The sequence below is a fragment of the Terrapene carolina genome, unplaced genomic scaffold, assembly GCF_002925995.2.
Source record: "Terrapene carolina triunguis isolate 2854851 unplaced genomic scaffold, T_m_triunguis-2.0 Scaffold31, whole genome shotgun sequence".
NCBI classification, from domain to species: Eukaryota; Metazoa; Chordata; order Testudines; family Emydidae; genus Terrapene; species Terrapene triunguis.
The window spans coordinates 3,706,495-3,718,930 of record NW_020664382.1 but is presented as its reverse complement, the minus strand read 5'-3'; positions in this window follow the sequence as shown (position 1 = coordinate 3,718,930).

Here is a 12,436-nt window from a genome sequence, read left to right as displayed (position 1 = left end):
ACTAGGGTTACCATCCGTCCGGGTTTCCCCGGACACGTCTGGCTTTTTTAGCTTTAAATGGCCGTCCGGGGGGGGGGATTTCTAATAAGGTAGAAATGTCCGGGATTTCCCCCTTCCTCTCACGCAGAGTGCGGTGTGGCTGATTGGATGGCTGTGCCTGATTGAAAGCCGCTCGCAGCCACTGGGGCCTCTAGCAGCCAGAGTCCCTCCCCCTCCCCCGCTCCCTCCTCCCCTGCAGAGCAGCGCCTTATTTGTTTGGCTGCACGTGGAGCCCGCAGCTCTCCCTCGGCCTGGTGGGGGGGGGCAGGCAAGGGACAGGGAACGGGGGGGTTAGATTGGTCGGCGGTTCGGGGGGGCTGTCGGGAGAAGGGGGTGTGGAGAGCGGTTGGGGCAGTCAGGGGACAGGGAGCAGGGAGACTTAGATAGGGGGTGGGGTCCTGGGAGCAGTTAGGGTGGGGGACGACAGGTAGGGGGATTCTGAGGAAGGCGGGAAGTGGGAGGGGGCAGGGCTGGGGCGGGGCTAGGGCAGCACCCCGTGTCCTCTTTTTTGATTGTTGAAATATGGTAACCCTAGCTAAACACTAGACTAAACTGTCTTCCCTGAAGGCACAGAAGCAGGGTGGGGGTGGGGTAATAAAACAAGAAGAAATCAAACAACCAGAGAGCAAGAAGAAAATAAATAGAAAAAAAAGTGAACAGAACACAAGAAAGAGGAATAAAGGATGGAATGAATAAATTGTCTGGAAGAGAGAGAAAATGAAGTCTAGACTCTAGAGGAATTTAGGGCCTGACCACTGAAGTCAGTGGAACAGCTCCCCTTGTCTTCACTAGGCTTTGAATCAAGCAGGCCCTTTGCACGAGGCATGCAGAAGCCTGGAGAAAAACAGATGGAAGAAAGAACAGCAAACAACCAAAAGAACAGTAAGATGGGAGGCAGTAAACAGGAGCTAGAAACACAACATAGATTTTAAAAATGTTGATTTTATTTAACATTAATACCATAAAAGAACAGTGAGCTATAAAACATCTGGCAGAAGCTTTTTCCATAAATCAATCCTTATTACAAAGCAACAACAACAAACCAGGTTATTTCCCCAATGTAATAATGTTTTATATAATTACACTAAGGAATCTCCAGAGAGTGTAGTCACTCTAACATCTGCACAAAGAGCAGCTAGACTAAATTGTAATACAACTGTGGTAATTGTGCCTAGAACAACAAATACCTTTATAAGAGTTGCTTTTAAAAAGAAAGATATGAAACACTTTTAAACAGTTTACACAATAGTGCCTGACAGATTTAAAACAAAACAAAAACACCTGTATCTATAAGTGTCAATCAATGCCGAAGATCTGAGGTGGAGGACACAAAATTAGACTTAACTCGAATTATTTTTTTTATTTGGTTAAAACTGTGTGTATGTCTTCATGTAATTATGTAGAGTGGATTTTATTTTAATGAAATGTGTCCCTACACTTTGTTCTTTAAAAAATAAAAATCAATCAATGCCAGCAGTCGAAAATTCTTGGGTAACCGTATAATGACAAAGCAGTGTCTATGTACAATGCAAAGGGGGAGAAATAGTAACAAAACAATGTATGGTTTCAAATGTCTAAAAGGCTTGTCTGAGCACAGAGCTGGGAAACAGGAACCAATGGGTTCTAATCCCATCTCTGAGAATGGCTCTCTGTGACTTTAGGCAAATCACAGTTTTAATTATGTAAGTCCTCCAATACTGAAGGCATTTGCTTAAAGAACTGTGTAAGGATTCTATATATTTATTTTGATTTTAGGACAATATAAAACAAAGCCTGTCCTTCTGTAGGCACCCTTGCCATTAATTAAAATATTTTCTTCTCTTTTTCCTCCTCCACCAAAAACAACACATTTCTTCCTCAAAGCAATCAAAGTCTCCTACCTGTCACACTCTGATCCTAAAAGCCATGCCACCAACTGCCTCAGCTCCCTACTCCCACCAAAGCCTGCTCAAACAGGTGGGACTTGCAGCATGCCCAGAACATCAACAGACTCACAAGGCTTTGGATGCATGGGGAGAGTGAATTGTAAAGATGAGGGGCCGTCACACAGAATTCCCCACCAGCAGCTCCTGTACTTATGTAGTGAAGTGGCTAAAGCTCATATGCTTCTGCACTACTCAGAGCACTAAAGCGCCAGAAAAGAGGTGCTCTCAGGTAGGAAGGTCCCAGGCCAGTTAGGACTTTACAGTTAAAAATCAGCACCTTAAATTCTTCCTGGAAATAAATGAATGGCAAGTGCAGATCCTGGACACTGGTGTCAGGTGCTCAGACAGATACTCTGCTTCATAAGCAAGCTACTGTGTTTTGCTCTATCTTCACCCACTGAATGGATTTCAGGTAAAGCACACTGCAGTATCCAGTCTAGAGGTGATAAAGGCATAGATTATGGTAGCTAGGTCCACATCCCAACGAAAAGGTCACAGCATCCTGGCTAGGTACAAATGGCAAAATGTTGTCTTGGTCATTGCTATCATCCGAAAGCATCTGGGAATCTAACCAAACCCCCACATTGACCATTGTTTACTGTCAAAGTTCCCAAACATCCTCTGTCAAAGAAGTTCACATAACCGCCGCCAACTCTTCTAGTTGTTTCGCCCACACTCCATAAATCACAAATTTTTTTAGGAATGGGCCTCAGCCAATTTGCTCTCATTTATTTCCTAACCTGGCATGGACATTGGAAAAATGCACAGCCTCATTCACTGGCTGGACTTGACAGAGATATAAAGCTGGGTGTCATCAACATACCGTGAACCTTTCAATCCAGAGATCTGTATACAATTCTCCTCACTGGCCCACATACATATTGAATAAGTGGGGTTACAGAGTTGTGGTACCCTCCAGAGAGACCTCCAGGCAGAGAGACAATTGCCCCACACTGCACTCTGGAATCTGTCAGCAAGAAAGCAACAAAGCCACCAAAATGCATCCCCCTCCGCTCTAGCATTTTATACAGACATGCTCAATAACCCGTACTTAGGCGCCAGCCAACCAGCAGACAAAACGTGACTTGTAAAGCTCATGTCATTTTTTATGAAAATTATAGGGTGCTAGTTTTCCATAAGAACTTAAAAATCAATTTATTGGGTGAATCCCTGTCCCTCATTGAAGCCAATGGCAAAACCCACATTGACTTCAACAGTGTCTGTGTTTCACATAGTGTCTCTCTTACATATGACAATACGCTGAGTCACAGTGGGCTGTGGGAACTGAGTTCTGTTGTGTAATGTCACCAACCTTACTCAGGCAACTAAATGCATCATAAACCAAGCTAATGCAATATTTCTAAAAATGCAATTATGTATTTATGTAAAGAACGATCTTTTAATCCCAGAAACAAAGAGCATGGTTTAATATGGCAAATTATTGTTAAGAGATTACATGCCACAAGTTTTATAAGGCCAAGTTCCTCAGTGAATGTTGTAAACGGCCAAATTTTTCAGTTTTATCTGTGTGAAAAAACTGGATTGATTATTAAGAAATCAGGGCACTCATCTTATTGCCAGGATGTGTACTGACTACAAATGTCATGTGCTCTGTCTCCAGGAAAAACAGAGAGAGCCAAACAACAATAGGCCGTGGATTCCTGGGATGAGATTAGCCATTGAAAGGCAGCAAAAGAAATACCACAGCACTATTTTCATGAAACTAGAGCTCATCATCAATACAAAAATCTATGACGGAGCAAAGTTATATCGAAGCCTTGACCATTGATATGAATGTCTCCATAACATCTGTTTATAAACCCCAGGGGAACAGTTTGCTTTTACGAGCCCAGGAAATGTAGATCACAACAAAGCAAGTGTGATCATTGGTGACTTTAATAGCCATGGCATCACATGGGGTTACTGCAAAAATTATGAGACTGGAGAATTATCAAGATGTGGGCCGACGCACACCACCTAAGCCTGATCCATGACTCAAAACTACTCCTGATAGAGGGGAAGCTATAATCCAGATCTCGCCTTTGTTGACAGCAGCATAGAAGTTATGTGCAAAGATCATGTGTTGGAACCCATCCCGTACACACAACACAGATAAGAACATAAGAACGGCCGTACTGGGTCAGACCAAAGGTCCATCTAGCCCAGTATCCTGTCTACCAACAGTGGTCAATGCCAGGTGCCCCAGAGGGAGTGAATCTAACAGGTAATGATCAAGTGATCTCTCCCCTGCCATCCATCTCCACGCTCTGACAAACAGAGTCTAGGGACACCATTCCTTAACCTCCATTAATTTATCCAGTTCTCTTTTAAACGCTGTTATAGTCCTAGCCTTCACAACCTCCTTGGGTAAGGAGTTCCACAAGTTGACTGTGCGCTGTGTGAAGAAGAACTTCCTTTTAATTTGTTTTAAACCTGCTGCCTATTAATTCATTTGGTGACCCCTAGTTCTTGTATTATGGGAATAAGTAAATAACTTTTCCTTATCTACTTTCTCCACATCACTCATGATTTTATATACCTCTATCATATCCCCCCTTAGTCTCCACTTTTCCAAGCTGAAAAGTCCTAGCCTCTTTAATCTCTCCTCATATGGGACCCTCTCCAAACCCCTAATCATTTTAGTTGCCCTTCTCTGAACCTTTTCTAGTGCCAGTATATCTTTTTTGAGATGAGGAGACCACATCTGTACGCAGTATTCAAGATGTGGGCATACCATCGATTTATATAAGGGCAATAATATATTCTCCATCTTATTCTCTACCCCCTTTTTAATGATTCCTAACATCCTGTTTGCTTTTTTGACCGCCTCTGCACACTGCGTGGACATCTTCAGAGAACTATCCACGATGACTCCAAGATCTTTTTCCTGATTTGTTGTCGCTAAATTAGCCCCCATCATATTGTATGTATATTTGGGGTTATTTTTTCTAATGTGCATTACTTTACATTTATCCACATTAAATTTCATTTGTCATTTTGTTGCCCAATCACAATCAATGCCATAGCAGCCATAACTCCAAATTTGGTACCAATGTGTAGATGCTTCAATTTCAAGAAACCAGATTGGAGAGGCTTCTCTGAAGACCTTGCTAAAAACTGACTTACATTGATTCAACTCTGGACAACTATGATCTCTTAGTCATTTAAGTGCTGAAAATGAGGAGCCAAACTCATCCCTGATGCGACTCCCTGTTTCACTCCCTTTCCTCCCAAAGGATCCCTTTACAGAATGAGGACTTGATTCACCCTTTGGGCTCAGAGTATTTCACTGTCTCAGTGGGGCCAGCTCTCCTTTCAGGAGCGTGGGGGGGGGGGGGGGAGAACGTGGGGGAGCTCACCTCTGGAAATGAGATGGATGGTTGTATCCCACCCTTCCCTGGAGGTTCAACCGGCAGACAATTGCTTTACATTCTCCTCCAGGATCCATGATAGCCTCTCTGGCACAGGTTGTTCAAAGTATGTGCAGAATCCGTGCACGGCCTGGGAGTCCTTGCCATCCATGACCACTTTGGGGGCCACAGCCTTTGGCTCCCAACCCCTAAAAGCAGCAGACTTAGGGCAGATTGCAGTACTGTATCCCCGCTTCAGGTGGATTTCTGCCAGCAGATTCCAGGCAATGAATCTGGTGCATATAAGGGATCTCTTCACCCACCACTGAGGTGGAACACAGCCTTCATTGAAGGTTATCATAAATTATGTAGTATTCACCCAGACAGTCTTTATGGCCTCTTGCTCAAACACATGTACTATTTGAGCTCACATTAATACGGAGAGGATTATAAGTCTCTCCAGGTGTGCACATAATTTAAGTAGCTGGTTTTAATTATTTTTTCCAAAATACCAAAGTCCTCTGATCCACCTTGGGGCCCAATACTGGCCGTTTCAATTTAAAAAACAAAGTCTTTTTCAAGCCTCATTGGCAGGCAAAAACATCTGTACCACTGGCCAGAGGGGAGAATGCATATTGCACTCAGAAAGTAAAACATCCAAAATGAACTGTGTATAAAATGAAAAGGAGAAGAATTTGGGGGCTGGATAGCGCAGGAGGCTGGGAATGAAGATGCACCAATTGGAACTGTGATTGCGGGGCTCTAGGAAGTGCTTTCCAGCCATCAGAGAGCATAAGAGCATCCCCTCAGACAATCCCCTCCTTCCCCCCCCCTTTTTTTTTAATAATCTTGTCCATCTGCCACTCATCCATGGCTCTCACCATACCTCTCTTCCACATATAGGAGCTGTCCTCCTTCTCGTTCCTTTCCCTATTGCCTTCTCCATTTCCCCTTCATGGTTACCCTCACCCCTCTACAGTTCCCACCAGCTCTACCTACTCCTCTTCCCCTCTCCACATTGGTCTCCTTCCTCTTCCTCCCACCAGAACAAATCTAGGTGGCACATCCACATTCTCCTACTCACCTCTGGTAACACTTGCTGCAACCCTGTTCCTCCCTCCATGCCCACCCTCTCCACCTCCCACACACCCATCTCCCCCTAAAACTCCACTCTTCTCATTCCCAACCTCATGCTCACCACCTCCCCTTCTTGTGAACGCCCACTCCCTCTCTACAAAGATCACAGCCATGCACAACCTCTTCCTCTCTCTCAGCCTCCAGCTCCTGCCTCTCTCAGAGACCTGGATCCCTTCATCTGCTACTGCCTCTGCAACTGCCCTCTCTTAGGGAGGCCTCTCCTTCTCTCACTCCCTGCCCTGGATCAGACCACGGTTAGGGTGTTGGGCTTCTTCTCTCCCACTTCTCACCTCTCTCTTCTCTCCTTTCCCACTCTCTCTCTATTCTTTTGAGCAGCACCACAGCTGAGTCTTATCTCCTCTCACCTTCCATGCTGCTGCTGCTGCTGCTATCTACCCAACTCCACTCCATCAGCCTTCATCTCTGTTTTCGACTATTGGCTTGCTCACCCTCTCTTCCTTTCTTCACAGTCTCCCACTCTGATCCTCAATGACCTCAACTTCCATGTTCAGGACTCATCCAACCCCTTTGCTGCAGGTTTCCTCAACCTCACCTCTTCATTCAACCCGCTGTCCTAATTCAACTCTCCCACTCACCAATATGGCCTTTTACTTGACCTAGTCTTCACCAAGCACTGCTCTCTCTCTCTCTCTGATTTTTCTGTCGCTGAGTTCCCCCTCTCCTACCATCACTTGGTCTCTTTCAGGATCACCCATCAGCCTCTGGCCTTTCCATGACTTCCAGCCCAGCAGCAATGATGACTTCTCATCTGCTCTCAGCCCCTCTCCTCCCTGCCCACTCTTCCTTTTCTTCTGTTGATATAGTTGTTGGTTCTCTCTCTGTTTCTGTCTCCTCCTCCAAACTTGAGTCTTTTACCCCTCTCTCCCATCACAAGGTCAGCCCTGGCTCATCCCCAACATCCACTTCCTACACTCCTTTTGTGCTACAGAGCATTTCTGGAGGAAATCCCATGGCCATGCTGACTTCCTCCACTACAAGTTTGTTCTCTCCTCCTTCAGTTCGGACATCTTCATGCCTAAAAAATTCTACTTCTCCAACTTAATTGAATCTCATGCCCACAATCCCAGCTGCTTTTTCACCACCTTTGAGTCAGTCCTCAAATTCAGTCCTCCACCTGTCTCCACTCCTCTCTCCACAGAGGATCGTGCTAATTTCTTCAAAGAGAATATTGACAATGTGCAACACAGCCTTCCCTCCCACTCCTACAACTCTCTCCTCTAACCCCCTCCCCATCAAAGATATAGGTGTTTTTGTCTGCTTTCCTACTCTAACTCCTCTAGTTGCCCCCGTGGCCCCATCCCATCCTGACTCCTGATCTCCCTTACACCCACTCTCATCCCTTCCCTTACTCTTCTCTGTAACCGATCATTCACTGTCCTCTGGCTTTTTCTCCTCACAATACAAGCGTGCTTCAGTTTCTCCCATATTGAAAAGCTCACCCTTGAACCCACTTGCCCACTCCAACTCTCTACCTGCCCTTTCACACCTAGGTGGTCCCTCTAAGTCAAGGATAAAACAGGTTAGTGAGATAGTATAGGGAAGCCTGCACTGCCAAGGCTTGTTCATTGGATAAAGGACCTTCAATGCTCCTTTTCATTTCTGAACATATTGTCTACAACAGCGGTCTGGAGTTCCTCTCCTCCTAGTCCATCCTAGACCTTCTCCAATCCTGCTTCTGCCCCTTGCACTCAACTGAAACTGCTCTCACTAAAGCCACTAATGACATCTTTCTAACCAAAGTTCAGAACCGGTAGTCCACCGTGACCTGCCAGCCATCTTCAACACAGTCAGCCATGCTCTTCTACTTGAAAATTTGTCCTCTCTTGGCTTCCATGGCTCTGTCCTCTCCTGATTTTCTTCCTACCTCTCTAATTGCTCCTTCAATGTGTCCTTCAGAGAATCCTCCTCATCCTCCCTCCAACTTTCTGTGGGGATTCCCCAAGGCCCTGTCCTTGGTCCCCCTCTCTTCTCCCTCTACAACCATCTGCAAAGACAAATGCAACTACCTTCTTGGTGCTGATGACTCTCAGATCTACCTCTCTATTTCAAACCGTCTCCTTCTGTCCATACTAAAATCTTGACCTGTCCCTCTGACACATCCACATGGATGTCTGGCCATCAGCTCAACATAGCTAAAACAGTGCTCTTAATCTGCCCCACAAACCCTCTATGCTACCTCCTTTCTTGATCACTGTGGACAACACCAACATCCTGCCTGTAACCTGGGCATCATCTTCAATTCAGACCTCTCACTGCATCCTCAGCCAGGCTCTCTCTAAATCTTGCACATTCTTTCCTCATAACATTTTGGAGATGTAGCCTTCCTTATCCATCCATACAGCTTGTCCAGGCTGTCATCTTCTCACACCTCAATTGCTGCAATATCATTTTCTCTGGCTTGGTAAGTGCCATATTGTCCCATTCATACCCATGCAGAATGCTACGGCAAACATTTTCCTTGCCCATCATTTTGACCATGTACTCCCTCTCTTTGGATCCCTCTATTGGTTTCCCCTTCTCTATCATATCAAATATAAGCTGCTGTCTTCACTTTCAAGGCCCTTCACTGTCAAGATGTTGACTTCTGCCTCTGTTTGCCCAATGATCCCAGCCTGCATTGGTTAAATTTTCAAACAAGAGCCTGCGTGTTATGCTCCCCTGTAAACATCAGCAAAGCTACCTCACTATCCTCCTTCTTCAACGCTCTCCTTTTCCAGAAAGCCTACAAATATCTCGGAAAGGGTTAGGCAATGGCATGCAGATATCAGTGTCCATCATGCTGACCAACATTGTCTCATTGTTTCTCGTGCTCCCACATTTGTCTGTCTACCTGTTGTCTCTTGTCTTATACTTAGATTGCAAGCTCTCTAGGGCAGGAACAGTCTTGCTCTGTGTTTGTACAGTGCCTAGTACAATGGCATCCTGGTGCCACAACTAGGGCTTCTAGGCACTATGGTAATACAAATACATAATAAATAAATAAATAAATAAATAAATAATGATGATGATGATTAATGTAGGCAAGTAATGGTCTATGAGGTCACTACTGACCTACTGTGTTGCTAGTGAACTTATTAGGCTCACAGCCAGCATTTTAATCTAGGCAGGGAGTGACCAAAAGTGGTTCCTGTCAGATAGCTGTTTGGTGGCCTATGTGTAATGAACTGGTGGCATCTGTTCAGTTCTCGGTAGACAAATGAGTATCACCAAAACCCACCACCACAATTGGCTCTAGCTCACGTTCAGCTTCAGCAGAGATGCCAGTTGCCGAAGGTGCCTGGAGAATGAGCTACCCTCTCACTCCTAGGTGGTCCCCCCAAATCCAGGATAAAATAAGTTGGTGGGATAGTATAGGAAAGCCTGCACGGTCACTGACTGCTCACTGGATCAATAGAGGCTTTCAGTTCTCAGTGCTATTAACTATGGCACTTTCAAGCACAAAATTCACCCTTAAAAAAAGAAAAGTTTGACACCAATCACATTCCTAGTTTCAGCCCAGAACAATTTGCATTGACAATTTATAAACCTGTGAAAATACTGCTATTTAGCTAGCATCCAACTCTTGGTTGAATTATATAAGCCACGTGGCACCTCTAGGTCTGAATAGTACAATATGGACAAATAAAGAAATAGAGGCTCTAGGAGGAGAGAGAACGACTTACTACACAAGGACTCTGAATCAAACAAGCTTATCGTAGCAGCAGCGGCAATGGTGATGGACAAGCTTCCCAGAAGGGAATTCTGCATATTTGTAGTTACATATTGATTGTTTTAACCATCTTTCAGTTCCAGCAATCGCGGGCTATAAAAATGATGTATCTTTGTGGTTTGGCTCCCATTGAGAGCTTTGGCTCAGGCACCACTGCTAATTGCCAACATCTGCAAATTATTGTGTGTGTGTTTTTTTTTTTAAAAAGCCTCAGGCTGCAATACCTACGTCACTAGCTGGTTTCACCTACTTCTGAGTAACAGGGTGGAATTTGGAAGCTGGTGCTTAGTCAATGCAGGTCACTGGGTTTACCAATAAACACATTTTTTATAATAATACTTCTTCTCATTGCTACTGTGCTGTACAACAAATTGCAGCTAAATAAAACTAGAGAAAACACCTTGCAGTTTCCTGTTAAGGATTAACATTATTCTAAAAAGATTGTCATCGCTTCAGAATATATTGGTGAATGAAGAGCATCCAGATCATTTAAAAAAATAAAACTTTTTGTGATAATGTACAGAGCCAGTGACAATTAGTACAGAGGTATCCTTACTGGATCTGTTCAAGGAGGAAAACACTCCATACAGGTAGTTTTGTAATCACATGTAGGAGCAATACAGAACAGTTTGTCAAAGCACAGTGTTCCCTTTCTTGCTGAAACGCTTGGCAATAATCTATATGTAGCAAGTCTGCCACAAGGGCTTACCACATCCTTGCATAAGTTAGGCAGATTTCATGACTGACACACAATACAGCAGATGTTTTACAAGGGAACCATCCTTACCCAACATCTGTCTGGTAAACGAGTGAGAAAACATCTTGAACAATTAAGCCACAGCTGCTAGGCAACTGAGACTACTAGCTGGAAATGCATCACATGACATTAAGTCATAGGAGAAAACAGGTCAAAGCCTAGCGGCTCTAGAATACTCTCTTTCTTGCTTCTAAAAGGCAAAAGCTGGTAGTTAAGCTGGCTGTGAGCTTCATCACAACCCATGGCACTAAATTTGTATCCACTATTTGCCAGTCAATTTACAAGGTAAGCAGCACAAGTTTCATTGAAAGGGCTCCTGCATGAGTGTCAATAACCAACAGTTACACAAAAGTAAAGGTCATTGATGTACTTCATCTGTGTGTGGATTTGCCATGGAAAACACTCAGGCTCTAATAGGAAATGTATCAGAGGTATGGAAATCCGAGTATTAGACACCATTCCTTTTTATTTTCCAACTATATTAAAAAGGCAGTGAGACAATATTTATTCTGTGTGACTTTGCTGTGGACGAAGGTAGATAAGGCTGAAACACATTATTCATTCTCAACACACTGCCATGTTCAAGAAAATCATCATCACTTAAGGCAAGACTGATTGTTAAATGCATTTGTATCAAGCTGTACAAGATAAATTGCCTTACATTGGTTGTATAGCCAGTACAGGACCAGCTATGAGAAAACAGACATAGAAGCCCAGATTTGCAGGCCAGCCTCAACCGAACCGAACCCAGACACAAACATTCCCAAAATCATGGAAGTCTGTGAATTAAAGATAACTTAATCCTAGAAGGAGTAAGAAAAACAGGCAGTTAAGAAGATGAACAATGCCAACTAGCAGTAATGCCTCTACATATTTAAGCTTGCCATTTATTAGTACAATTAGCCATATCCTAAAGTTTCTCATTCTTGGACTCTGTGGTCTCCATTGACAAAGAGCTAAGACATCAATCTGAAGCAGGGAAATTGTTCATTGTGTTACTGAAAGTCTTTCAAATAAAATATGTCACCCTTGCCTGCTGTGGCATGGAGGGGGTGATCTTTCATTTCTCTATGAATTCCGTTTACCCTTGATGAGTAAGAACAGGGTTTGGGCAAGACAACAGATGACAAACTGAGGTGAATGTGGGAAAAATGATAAAAAGTGGCTTCATAGTCAGAGTTTATTGGCCATAATCATGTGTCAATGGTCTTTTTTCATCAGTCTGTAAGCAGGATTTCACTACAGGTGGGGGCAACAAGGTGACCATTCTAGCCTTGTTTATTTTACTAAGGAGTGGCTACTAGCTGGAAACAGACAACTAAAAGAACCCTGTACACAGAAGGAAGAGGTCAAAGGTTAATTATACCCCCTAAAGGGGTATGAGCAATGGAATTTGTGCCTGAACACCTAGATAGTTTAAGAAAAGCTGCCTAGAGAAGTTTGAACATAAAATATCACTTTGTCCACTATTCAGGGTGTCCTTCTTGGAAACAATGAC